Below are 13,806 nucleotides of genomic sequence, written 5' to 3'. Positions count from 1 at the left end.
ACATAAGATTCAGAAGATGCTCTCTCTGCCTAGAAGCCACCCCACTGGGATAACTATGCCTACAGAGTTTCTTTGCCTATAACTCCTACTTGCTAACAGACTGGCAGCCTGGCCCCAGGGCCTGGTCGCTGCTCCCAGTGCAATGGTGGATATGGTGTCAACGGTTGCAAAATCAAAGCCCCTTACATCCTCTCCATGCCTCTGTCCCACCCCCCACCCCACTCACCATTGATATTCAGGAAGGGGAAGGTGTCCTGGATGGGAACGTGGTGCTGTGACTGGTCCAGCTCACCTTCCCCATCTTCTTCATCCACATCATTATCTTTCTCATCCCAAGGAGCAGATCCAGTGGATCCTACCCGAGAAACACACACACACACAAAGGTCAAAAGTGAGGCGCTCACGTTGCACTGTCATCCCTGCAGCTGACCCACTGTTCAAGCTAGGCACTGCCAGCACAGAGGTTCCTTGGGTTCAGTGTGCACCCTCAATGCCAAAGAGTGGGAACCAAGGGTGTTCACCCCACTCCCAGCTCCTCCTACGGAGCCCCAGTGCAAGCTCTCATCCCCTCCCCTATCCAGGAGCTGCAGACCCTACTCCCTTCTCCTAGAAACCTTTTAATTCCTACTCTAAACCCCTTTCTACACATTCGCATCCCTTCTAAGGACCCAAGGAGCACAGCTTCTCTCCTTTATAAGCTTACTGTGAAGACAGACCCTTCCCTCATGGCAGAGCCTCACTAGATTCACTGGAGGTCAAGTCTAAATTATCTGGCTCTTAGTCGGAACTGGCTCAACATTGAGTAAATATAGGGATCAGGTGGTATTCTCCTAGGAAAAATACCATACAAATTAAATGATCACTTACCCATCATTTATAAAGAGAACTTAATAGCCTTCATAATGTCATGGCAATTGATTCTTAGAACAGCCTTTGAAATATGCAGGAAAGATGAGAACCCAGATTTTATAGTGGAAGAAGCTGAGGCTCAAAACGTTGAATGACTTGATTCAATGTCCCACAAGTAGTGAAATGGAAAGACCGAGGTTTATAACTCAGACCTTCTAAGTTTTAAGCCCTCCTTCTTCTAAACTACCTGGCCTCTCTTCTCAGTGTTGAGTCCCAAGAGAAGTTATTTTTTATAGAACTCAATACCCCCTCTTCTTTCTAATGCTTTACTGTTCCACTGGGTGGGCAGGAAGACTGTGCTGAGTTTATATCTTTTGTTCTCTGGGTTCTTTCTAGGGACAGCATTTCTTGCTTTATTTACCAGTCTTCAACTTTGTAAGCGAGGCGACTTTCAAGTCGACTATCGCTTTAAGGGTCCAGCCCGGAACCTGGCACACTGTCCACCTTCTCCCCAGCAGCTGGGGCCTCACCTGGGTTAATGATAGAGCCCTGGGGCTGGGGGATGTCACACACTTGATATATCTTCACTGGGTTCATGGGCACCTCCTTGGTGCCGTCGTACATCAGGTTGAATTCCCTGCTCTTGTTGAGCGCACAGCGGAGCTGGGCCTTCCATTTAGCTGGGTCGGGGTCGTCCACCCCTTCCTGGTACTTCCCCTGTCTCCACAGCCCAGGCCTGAGGGATAGGAAACTGCAGTGAGTGCCTGCTTGTTGCCCAGAAACACTGGAAAGTGTGCCCGCCCTCCCTCGTACAGACACAGATACACACAGCCCTGCCTGACCGCCCCATCACCCCAACTCCAATTTACAGAGACTGCAGCAGAAGACACCACGCTGGGGACCAGGCAAGGCAAGGCCTGAGACAAATTAAGCCAAATGCAAATACAGTATTTTAAAAAGAGGAGCCTCATCTCAAGTGCTTGTGGCAGCATCATCTGTCAGGACAACAATGGCCTTAATGAAGGGTTGAAAATAAAGAAAAATCTGGAACAAGTATACACCAAAATACTCATGGTAACTTTTGGATAGCAAGACTTCAGGTAATTTTGTTTTGTTTTGTTTGCCTTATTTGTTTTTCACATGAATTGCTTATATAATAAGAAGAGAAAGGGAGGTGGCGTATGATATGAAGAATTTAGGCTTGCAGTACCCTCTCACTTCAGTCTTTAATCTGATGCACAAATAACTGTTGAAACCAAGTACCTTTAGGAGTAGCAGCCCATAGGAGGGCAGGAAGCACGCTCTGGGGGTTCAGCTGGCCTCAGTGCGAGGCTGAGGGCCTCAAGTCCTAATAAACTCACACCACCTGCCTTTCCCTGCTTCCTCAAACTCCCACATTGGGAACATTTTGCTGGGAACACCAGTGGCTGGTGGCCTGGGCCAAAACCAGTGTGGCCCCGCCTCTCTGGTTTTCAATTTCCAGGTCTAACAGGCATCTATGTGTCTGTTCACGGGATATCAGCCCTCCCCCACTGTTAACGTACCTCAGATGTCTACACTTTCTTCAGGGCTGTGACGTATGTGCTGGCACAGAAAAGGGGGATGTCTTTTGCAGAGGACTCAAGATCAAGAGAACGAGATGGACCGGCCAGACTGCTCCCACTTGATGTTAGGAAGATAAGGTGGCCATGTAGTTAGAATTCTGCAGCGGAACATAGCCTATAGAGTCTATGGGTTTGTGGATCCACAACTTTTATTTTTTCAGTAATGCCAACCAAGCTCGTAAGAGACTGACATATAATCCAGAATGCCAGTCTACTCGTTTTCAAAGGGGGATAAAGCTGGTCAGTGACCAGCATGGTTAAGTCCAATAACCTGGACATAACCATGTATGATCTCAACCAGTAACTCCTGTATCTGGTTTCTAATGACAATTCCAAGAACATAAGACCCACTCAACATTTAAATCCAAATTTTCAGATGACTCCAAAGCTAAATGGAAATGATTTGATATTGAACTCTAAATCTGCATTATCTAGACTATCTCTTACCCAGTTGGGTAACCCAGAAGCGACAGTAAAAGGCTCCTGCTTTCCCAAAAATCACAGGGCGTAAAAATGAAAAGCACTGGAAAGGCAAGACCCCCAGTGAATTTGCAAAGCTGCTTTTGTGTCTTTTTCTTTTTCACCTTGAAGCCAGGAGAAATTCTAAAAATACAAATGTATTAATTTTTAAAACTTGACTTTACTGAATATTGTTCAGATCCCCAAGCCTACAAAAATAATTTTAGTTTTTTAAAAATGCTCCCTCTTCAGACTATACTACAAAGCTACAGTAATCAAGACAGTGTGGTACTGGCACAAAAACAGAAAGATAGATCAATGGAACAGGATAGAAAGCCCAGAGGTAAACCCACGCACATATGCTCAACTTATCTTTGATAAAGGAGGCAGGAATGTACAGTGGAGAAAGGAAAGCCTCTTCAATAAGTGGTGCTGGGAAAACTGGACAGGGACATGTAGAAGTATGAGATTAGATCATTCCCTAACACCATACACAAAAATAAGCTCAAAATGGATTAAAGACCTAAATATAAGGCCAGAAACTATCAAACTCTTAGAGGAAAACATAGGCAGAGCACTCTATGACATAAATCACAGCAAGATCCTTTTGGACCCACCTCCTAGAGAAATGGAAATAAAAACAAAGATAAACAAAAGGGACCTAATGAAACTTAAAAGCTTTTGCACAGCAAAGGAAACCATAAACAAGACCAAAAGACAACCCTCAGAATGGGAGAAAATATTTGCAAATGAAGCAACTGACAAAGGATTAATCTCTGTCTGTCATACAGTGTGAAGTAAGTCAGAAAGACAAAGACAAATACCGTATGCTAACACATATATACGGAATTAAAAAAAAATAAAAATGTCATGAAGAACCTAGGGGTAAAACGGGAATAAAGACACAGACCTACTTGAGAATGGACTTGAGGATATGGGGAGGGGGAAGGGTAAGCTGTGACAAAGGGAAAGAGAGGCATGGACATATATACACTACCAAACGTAAGGTAGATAGATAGTGGGAAGCAGCCGCAGAGCACAGGGAGATCAGCTCGGTGCTTTGTGACGGCCTGGAGGGGTGGGATGGGGAGGGTGGGAGGGAGGGAGATGCATGAGGGAAGGGATGTGGGAACAGATGTATATGTATAACTGATTCACTTTGTTATAAAGCAGAAACTAATAAAAAATAAATGAATAAATAAATAAATAAATAAAATACAAAAAATACAAAAATAAAAATGCTCCCTGCCTCAAAGGAGTTTACAATCCCTTAAAGGAGACAGATGAGTCAATAGATTAGAAATATAGATACTATGTGAACACCAGTAAAACTGCCTAATCCATAAAGAGTCGGGGGTAGGTATGGTTGGCCAAGTTTATCAGAATTTATGATTCTAGGGCTGAATCTTGAACATGGGTAGAAATTAACCAGGTGAGAAGCGTGGGTCACGATACTCTAAGCAGAAGAAGCTTTATGGGCAAAGGCAGAGGCTGAAAAGCACAGTGCTTAGGGGACCTACAAGCAGTTCAGCTTGCGTGGAGGCAGCATGAGATGAAAGTCTGGGCTTGTAAGTAGGAACCATGCCAAGGAGTTTGGACCTGATTCTTAGAACACTGAGAACCACTGAGAGATCTAAGCAGGTTGTGATGGGATCAGATTTAAGTTTTAGAAAGAACCCGCTAGCTGCAGGACTGAAAAGGGTTTGAAGGGAGGCAAGGCATGAAGATAATACATAGTCTCTATATAAGCCATATAATAGTGTCACTAGGGTCTGAACTAAGGAGGTGGCAGTAGGGATAGAGGATACAGGTAACGAAGGAGCCGTTAAAGACGCTGACTTGACAGAGCTTGATGAGGAACTGAGTCCTTGAAGAAGGTGAGAGAGAAATCAAGGATGATTCCCTGGTTTAGGGTTTGGGAGACTGGGTGGGGGGTGATGCTGGCCACTGAGATAGGAGCAGGTTTAGAAAGATGATTTCCCTTTGGAAATGTCGGAGTTCAAATGCCTGTGGAAGGCCTAGGGGAGAAGGCCCAGCATGCCCAGGGCAGTTTTTTATCCCCACTCACCTCTCACATCACCTGAGGGACTCTCCCTGCCTGCCTCCAGCCTGGAAGAAGGTCCACCAGATTACTGACATCTCTGCCCTGTGGGCAAGGACCAATTTCTTTTCATTTCTGTATCCCTGCTCAGGCTTTAGCACACAGTTGGTCAATGTGTATTTGTTGAATTGCCTCAAATTTACAGAAATACACTTCTTGGGGAATGAATAAGTTGCTATTACAGATGCAAGACCAGAAAAACAGCCATGAGCAGAAGGCCAAGGAGACACTGCAGAAAGTGCTGGAGGAGAAAATGTGTTGCAGAACAGCAACTGCAGAGCAAACAGGTGTGGGGATGCTCCATAATCCTTGGGGCTGGGAACCCTGGGGCAGTCTGGGTGGCAAGGGAGCCAGCTGCACAACTCCCTGGAACCCCCAAGGCACCACCCTCTCCTCTGATCTCCCTCAGCGGTCCCTGGCCCTGGCCGAGCACAAGTGTGAAGAGTGGAAGAGCCAGTACGAGAGCCACCCCCAGCATGCAACTGTCCCCTACCCTGCCAGCCCAGTAATCATGAATGCCGTCTTCCTTCTCTTTTTTACAATGTGGTACATATGGATTTTTTTTTGAATGAGATTTAACCAGCTTTTAAACCTTTCTTCTTTCTAACAATATCAGTACTCTCTGACTCTCCAAATGCGCCTTTTCAAGTTGATTTAATTTATGGAAAAATCACCCTTCATACTTTCCCTTTCTTTTTTAAACCTCCCCATGGTAGTGTAATGTAGTAGAAGGAGATTTGGCCTGGGAGTTTGGACACCAGGGTTCTAGCTGCAGTAACCCACAGTTACACACGTTATATTATTAAAGAAAAAAGTAACTTACAGAAATGTATGAGGCCATTATGCACATACACACAAATATATATTCACTCATATATCCATAAAAAAGTAGTCTGGAAGGTTCTATAAAATGTTAAAGGTGTTCATCCCACGGGGGAGGAGATATACGTTAACTATATTACCCTCTTAAATTTTTACAGTAAATATATATTACTTTTATAATTTAAAAAGCCAAACTTTTCATTTTTAAAAACCTAAAACATGAAAGAAAACTGGAAAACCAACAAAATTAAAACAATCCCTAAGTCTGAGGCAACGATTTTTTTATCCGAGTCCAAGTGATGAATGAAAATACTAAGAATGGTGTGTGACACCTTAAAGTATAGAAAAAAATACAGTAAGGCAAGTAGGCATTAAGATAATAGAACATAAAAAGTTACCCAGATATATTCAGACAATGGACTACTATTCCAGTAATAAAAAGAAATGAATTACTAATATGAGCTACACGGATGAGTCACAACAACATGAGGAGCCAAAGAAGCCACGTGCAAAAGGGTACTTGTTGTATGCTTCCATTCATATGAATTTCTAGAATAGGAAACACTAATACATAGTGAAAGAAAGCATGTCAGTGGTTGCCTGATGCCAGGCCTGGGAAACTGACTGTAAAAGGACAAGAAGGAACTTTTTGCAGGTATTGGAAGTGTTCTGTATCTTGACTTTGGCGACGACAATAGAGATATACACATTTGTCAAGACTTATCAAATTACATGCTTAAAACGGGTACACCTCGTTGAATGTAATTCATACTTCAATAAAGTTGATTTTAAAGTTAAATTAAAAAGTCACCTATGGGGACTTCCCTGGTGGCACAGTGGTTAAGAATTCGCCTGCTAATGCAGGGGACGTGGTTTCAAGCCCTAGTCTGGGAAGATCCCACATGCCGCCGAGCAACTAAGCCCGTGCGCCACAACTACAGAGCCTGTGCTCTAGAGCCCGTGAGCCACAACTACTGAGCCCGTGTGCCACAACTACCGAAGCCCACGTGCCTAGAGCCCATGCTGCACAACAAGAGAAGCCACCACAGTGAGAAGCCGGCGCACTGCAACAAAGACACAATGCAGCCCAAAATAAATTAATTAATAATAATTTTTAAAAAAATAGTCACCTAGACGTCTGAGTGAGACAGAGTTCCTTTAAGCTTTCAGTCCCAGCTCTTCTCTGAAGCCTCCCCTCATCTACCCTGGCAGCATGTGACCACTTTGCATCTCTTTAACACCTTATATTTATCGGTTCCATTCAGATTTGATGCTTGAAAAGTTTTGTATATTTTATGTCTATCTTCCATTCAACTTGGTTCCTCTAAGGCAGGAACAATCATCTCTTTCATAAATTGAGACCATTACAAAAACAGAATTATGTTCCCTTTCCTCTCAATCAGGGGAATTTGAAGTAGGATTGATGAAATCCTGGAAATCATAAGCAAAAATGTCATTTCTGCATTTTTATGGCCACAGGGTCCTGTTTTCATCAGATTCTTGAAGATATCACAGAGCCCAACAATGTTAAGAATCTCTGCTTTGAATCCATGTGCTTTCACCCAGCTCTGTGGTACAAGGCACCCTGCCCCTGGGGCAATCTGTCTGTGGTCCCTGCAAAGATGATAAACCCACATCAAAGACACTCACTCTTCTGCATGTCAGTGGACTCCACTGCCAGCTCTTCCTCCACAATGACGTCACTATCGCCATCTTCAAGATTCATTTCTGTCTCATCTAGAACACTGTCTTCTTCCTCTTCCTCCTCCTCATCTTCCTTGGAGACATCCTTTAATGTGGCAAGTAGTCTGTTGTAACCAGAAACTTGTTCTGGTTCACTCTATGCTTCACTTTCAGAACTTGAAGTATCTATAAACTCTCCGACTAAAAGGAAAATGGGGATTTTAAAAACAAAAATTATACTGTTCTTGTTGCTACCCCACGACTATCATCAGGCCCACAGTGGAATCAAGTTCAGACTTTTCTAAATAAAAACTAGCTTTTCTGCAAATACGCAGTCCTATCTATTCAACCAAACCTAGCACCAAATTTGTTTCAAACAGCTAATCTAGCTATGATTCTAGAAGCGCTTCCTCTTCTTTGAACTGCTCATGTTCCACATGGGAAGACAGCAAACTAAACACATGGAGCTTTAGGTTATAAGGTGATCTAACCTATGTGTCAGACATTTGGCACCTTTAAAGGAGCAACAGGAAAACTTACAACAAAAAAGTGTACTTTATTTCTGAGTCTGTGGTAATGAAATAAGACCTTTGATGATTTTGCACTCTACTTTATGTTAAGCAAATATGACATTCCATCTTAGGATTCACCAAGAGCCCTCTGGTAAGCCTCCTTAACAGGTTCTAACAGGCTAATCTCTCAGGACAGTTTCATACTCTATACTGTATTAGTTATCACAATGGCATTTTAACAGACATCTGCACTTAAAACTAAGCAATATTACTAAAGTATAGCTTACAACTAAAATCAAAGAGAGTGGAAATGTAGCCAAACTTTACTACCATATATAATCTTAAAAGTAACAGTCCAGAATCTACTATCATAAAGAAGGTATAAAGCATTACCAGTTGACAAGTCTGTGGTTTTGCTTCCTTTCTGGAAACCCTGAGAAGAAACAGGCAATGTTAAACTTTAACTACTAGTAGGTAGCAATTAGGAAAAGTCTAATGATACAACTTTAAATGAACATGGCAGACTATACCGTTATAAATACATTATATCTATTGTCAAGTAAAAACTCCATATGCATTTGGACAGGTTTTGGAAGGATATGCCAAATAGATAATAAGAGACGAATGAAAAAGTCTAACAAGACCACATGACAAATACTACAGTCACACAGTAACAGGCTCTCATCCAAAAGACGGGAAATTTTGGCAAATAAAAGCCCTCGGGGTTCACCTTTTCTAGCAGATTTCTTAAGTAGACTATCCCTCTAACTGTTGATAAAGCAGCCCAAAGGGGTGGGATGAGCACTAAGATCATAACTGAGAGTCTGGACACTTAGAGAGGAACCCACAACTACCCAAACATTAGTTTCCTCATGGTCATTGAATAGATAGGTGATGTCGAGGGTCCCAAGCAATTCTTTTTTTATTTTTTTTAACTTATTTATTTATTTTTGCCTGCTATGGGTCTTCGTTGCTGCGCCCGGGCTTTCTCTAGTTGCGGCGAGAGGTGGCTTCTCTTGTTGCGGAGCAGGGGCTCTAGGCTCGCGGGCATCAGTAGTTGCACCACCCTGGCTCAGTAGTTGTGGCTCGCGGGCTCTAGAGTGCAGGCTCAATAGTTGTGGCGCACGGGCTTACTTGCACCGCGGCATGTGGGATCTTCCCGGACCAGGGCTCGAACCCCTGTCCCCTCCCTTGGCAGGCGGATTCTTAACCACTGCGCCACCAGGGAAGCCCCCAAGCAATTCTTTAAAAACATAGAAAACGAACACAAGCTTATAAAACCTCTGCCCAGTCGCCACACAGGAGGCGTGCCGTCTAGCATAAAACTACAGGCTCAACAAAGGGTAGGAAGACCGGCGAAGAACCCCACCTCAGGCGGGAAGCCGCCAGGATCCCCGGGCGAGCTAGGCCGGCGCCGGGGCAGCGTGGCACGCGGCGGGAGCTGCCCTGTCACTACCGCCGGGGCACCGGCGGACCAAACGCGGGGACACGCGGGCTCCCACCGGGAAAGGACGCCGGCAGCGCCGGTCCCAGCCTCGCCTCTCCATACCTGTCATAGAAGGGATGCTCCTCGCCGAAATCCCTTAGATGCTTCTTCTGCTTTTTAGTTAGGGAGTTGAGCAGCTGGCTCTGGCTCCGGCTCCGGCTCCGGCTCCGGCTCCCGCGTTTGCCCATGGGGAAGACGTCAAGTCAGCCAACCTCCAAGAATCGCGTTTTTCACCTGGAAGTCGTCTCCTCAACCCACTCACGCGGAATTGCCAACGGCGCTTTACGGCGGAAGCAGGGTGCCATAAAGCAGACCCACTTTACGTCGCGCTTGTACGACAGGCGTGGCTGTGAGAATCAGCCTGCATAAACGTGTAGTAACTGAGATGGTTGAATGCAGTGCCTTTCTATTATGCCATAATACAAATACCAACTAACATTTAAGGCTGCCGGTGCATCTCAATTCATCCTCACAACAGTAAACAAATAGGCCTTGTTAATAAGCCTGATATTGGAGATGAGAAAGCTGATGCTTACAAAAGCTTACACACACACTAGCAAGAGAGGAGATGGAAACCTAATTCTCTCTGATGCGACCACAGGCTTTTCCCACTAGGATCTGCCACGTGCGTGTGCTATGTGAAGAATGAGGACGCAAGGCTGAGATTCCCGCCCTTACCCTACCCCCTCATTTTCTGAAAGTATTGCAAGGGCCCTTGGTAACACATCTGTTCTGGCATTTTTCATGTTATAAAAGCAAAAACACATCCAGAGAGGTAAAGTGACTTTCCTAAATCACCCGGAGAGTCGATGTTAGAGAAAGCAGTAAAACTCAATAAAGTGTCTCAAAACTGAATTGGGGCAAATTGGGATGGAAAACTTTTAAAGGGTAAGTAACTTTTCTATATCTGGGTCGTGGTGGTGGTTACACCTGGTATACAATTACCAAAATTAATCAAACTGTACCTTTGAAATTGGTACATTTTAATGCAAGGAAATAATAATCTCAATAAACAAAGAGGTAAAAACAGCGCAACTGGACTTAATACTCTAGAGACAGGCAGAGTGTGCAGGGATACTTAAAAACCACAGGATAGGGCTTCCCTGATGGCGCAGTGGTTGAGAGTCCACCTGCCGAAGCAGGGGACGCGGGTTCGTGCCCCAGTCCGGGAAGATCCCACATGCCGCGAAGCGGCTGGGCCCGTGAGCCATGGCCGCTGAGCCTGCGTGTCCGGAGCCTGGGCTCCGCAACGGGAGAGGCCACAACAGTGAGAGGCCCACGTACCGAAAACAAACAAACAAACAAAACATGAAAAAGTCTCCAAAGTCTGTTGGAGGTGGGCAGCATCAGTAGCGAATCAGCTGCTCCAGGAAGGCATCGGAAAGGAAGATTTAATGTCCTTGTCACCCATACAGACATCACCGTGATTTCGCTGAAGTCCAAATCGGTTCACATAACCCCCTTGCTTGAAATCCTTTAAGGGTTCCTCACCTTACATGGGATTGGGCCTCAATGCCCCAGCAAGGCATGCAAGGCCTTTAGTGGGCTGAATCCTCACCTGTCCGTCTCTCCAACCTCTCTACTCCCACCCACCCACCTCAGCAACAGGGTCCACAGACAGTTCTCCAAACACATCTTTCCACCTTGCTCATGCTATTCCCTCTCCCTGGAACCTTCTTTCCCAGGAAACCCTGACTCAGTGCATCCTCTGTGCAACTCCCCATGACCTTTCCTCTCTCCTCCACAGAAAGAGGAGCTTCTTTATCTTCTGGGTTCCTAAAACCCTTTGTAGACACCCTTCTAATCTAGCCCATGACAACATAATTATTTGTTCATTGCTTTGTCTCCCCCAACTAGACTATGAGGTCTTTCAAGGGGAAAGCCTGAGGTCTGAGCTTTTTAAATCATTAATGCCTAACATTATGACAGGAACATGGTAACTGTTTAGAAAATGTTTGATAAATGAATGAAGGTTTGCCTGCTAAGCCTCTGCCAGAAAAATGTGAAAAACAGAATGTAGTTACACCAACATTCCACTAGAGAGAGGGAGGTAAAACTTTATCCCCTCTAGTGTAGCATTTTAGCCTTGTTCTCAGTCAGGTGAATATAATCTTTTTTTTTTTTTGCGGTACGCGGACCTCTCACTCTTGTGGCCTCTCCCGTTGCGGAGCACAGGCTCCGGATGTGCAGGCTCAGCGGCCATGGCTCACAGGCCCAGCCGCTCCGCGGCATGTGGGATCTTCCTGGCCCGGGGCACAAACCCGTGTCCCCTGCATCGGCAGGTGGACTCTCAACCACTGCGCCACCAGGGAAGCCCCAGGTGAATATAATCTGATAAAATATTTCAGTTTTAGGCTAGGCCTAATATAAAACAACCTCTGATAAGCTTGAGGAAACATAATTATTACAGGTCACTCTATGCCAGTCTCTGGGTTTCACAATGGATAGTTCTTCTGGGTACAGATGAATAGAAAGTGAATGAATAGGCACTATATATAATATGAATAGGCACTATATATAATAGTGTTTTACATTTTCAAGTTATGTAGAGTGCATTGAAATGCATTACAAAGCTTTTCTCTTTTCAGACATAATCTCGTTATCTAAAACATGCTCCACCTAGAAAGCTCATTGCTCCTTACACAATAAACGCTGTGGAATCCGATGACTACCCAGCTCTCTAATTTCCTGTTGCCCTATATCCCTCATACCCTGTCTTGAACACACACACATGCTGTTCATGAAGTCAGCTGAAACAACTCATACAGCCTAAAATCTAGAATCTAGATTAATCTCAAGTTCAATACCGATGTTCAATGAGCGTGACAGGCTGACAAACGCTCAAAGGCAGCAGATGACCCTCCCCCCTGGCCCCCAACCGCCATCAGCACCACAACCCTGACTGAGCTGCTTCCTTAGCACCCAGCATCTATCAGTTTAGCATTCATCACAGTGTATCGTCAGAGTCTGCATACGTATCCATACCTGGATGGGCTGAGAGCTCCTTGAAGAGGCTGGAATGGATCTTATTCTTCCCCCAGCCTCAGCTACTAGCACAGCACCTGGCACGTGGTGTTTAGTACATTTTTTTTTAATGAATAAACAAGCTCATTTCATTATACAGGTAGCGAGAGACTGATTTCTGCCAGCCCTCTCAGGAAGAGGCTGGATGGCTTTGGGGTGTATACAGTCATGTATGCATACATGTGGTGGAGGAGACTGTCTGATTTGAGGCATCTAGGAGGAGACAGATGTGTGGGTGCACACACACCTTCCCCAGAATCTTCCCAAATCAGTAGCTGAGGTGTCAGAGCTTTCATAATTAGAGAGTCATACCTTTGGATTATTTATGGCTCCCTGTCAACATATCTTGAACACATGTGCCCTTGTTACCACTTATATTATCACATAAATTTCAAAACTCAAACTTCCCCAGCATCTGATCTGTATCCTCAAATTGTGCTCCTTCCCCACCTTCCCATTCCTGCTCTGTTGAGAATCTCAGATAGACTCCTGTTTACTTTCTGTGGTTTGTATTAGGACATAGTTTGTCTTTTCAAATACATCACTATATGTCAAATAAGCGCTTTCAAATCATGTACACCATAATACTTGCAAGGGATTAAAACATCAATTTGTATAATTCCATGAGTTCATAATGATACTAAAAATTTAAAAAAAAACTTGATTGGTCAACATGAGAAGATCCAGTGAATTGACTCCTTGTGTTGAAAATTAGTAAATGAAGGGAGAGAATCAAGCATTTCTTCTGCTTTTCCTATATAAACAGTACCACTGGGTAAGCAAAATTTAGGGGAAGGAAAAGCTTGCTTTCATAGAAATAGTCCAGCAAGTAAGTGAAGAAGAAATGATAGAATTAGAATATCACCTCATGATAGAATTAGAATGTGACCTCTAATGAATTAACGAATTTAGACATTGACTACCAATGACTGGTAACATCACAAAATGAAAGACAACCAGACGGTATACGCCTCCTGATGGAAGTCTAAAATATCAGCTATAATGAAATCTGATCTAAGTTCTAAATCCCACAATGTATTCGCGAGAGACACAGAGAACAGCAGAACATGTTCAACTAACAGTGTAAAAAAAAAAAAAAAAGACGACATTTATGAGACAATCAGAAATCTGAATACTGACTGGTTACATGATGATATTAAATAATTGTTATCATCTTTTTTTAGGTGAAATAGTGCCATTGTAGCTATGTTAAAGAAAGAACCCTTATCTTTTAGATATTTAGAAATAAATATTTACAGATAAAAT

At 43.9% G+C, this 13,806-nt stretch overlaps 1 pseudogene across 1 annotated transcript in view; it reads left to right on the top strand.

Annotated features, from left to right (window-relative positions):
* The window catches only part of LOC308610804 (centrosomal protein of 78 kDa-like), a 573,086-nt pseudogene that overhangs the window by 499,201 nt on the left and 60,079 nt on the right, over nucleotides 1-13,806 (top strand). The gene's annotated exons all lie outside the window — the stretch shown is intronic.

Source organism: Mesoplodon bidens (genome assembly GCF_964165515.1).
Source record: "Mesoplodon bidens genome assembly, contig: HAP1_SCAFFOLD_126, whole genome shotgun sequence".
Lineage (NCBI taxonomy): Eukaryota > Metazoa > Chordata > Mammalia > Artiodactyla > Ziphiidae > Mesoplodon > Mesoplodon bidens.
The sequence above is the reverse complement of the archived record's forward strand: the minus strand, read 5'-3'. Positions and strand labels throughout refer to the sequence as shown.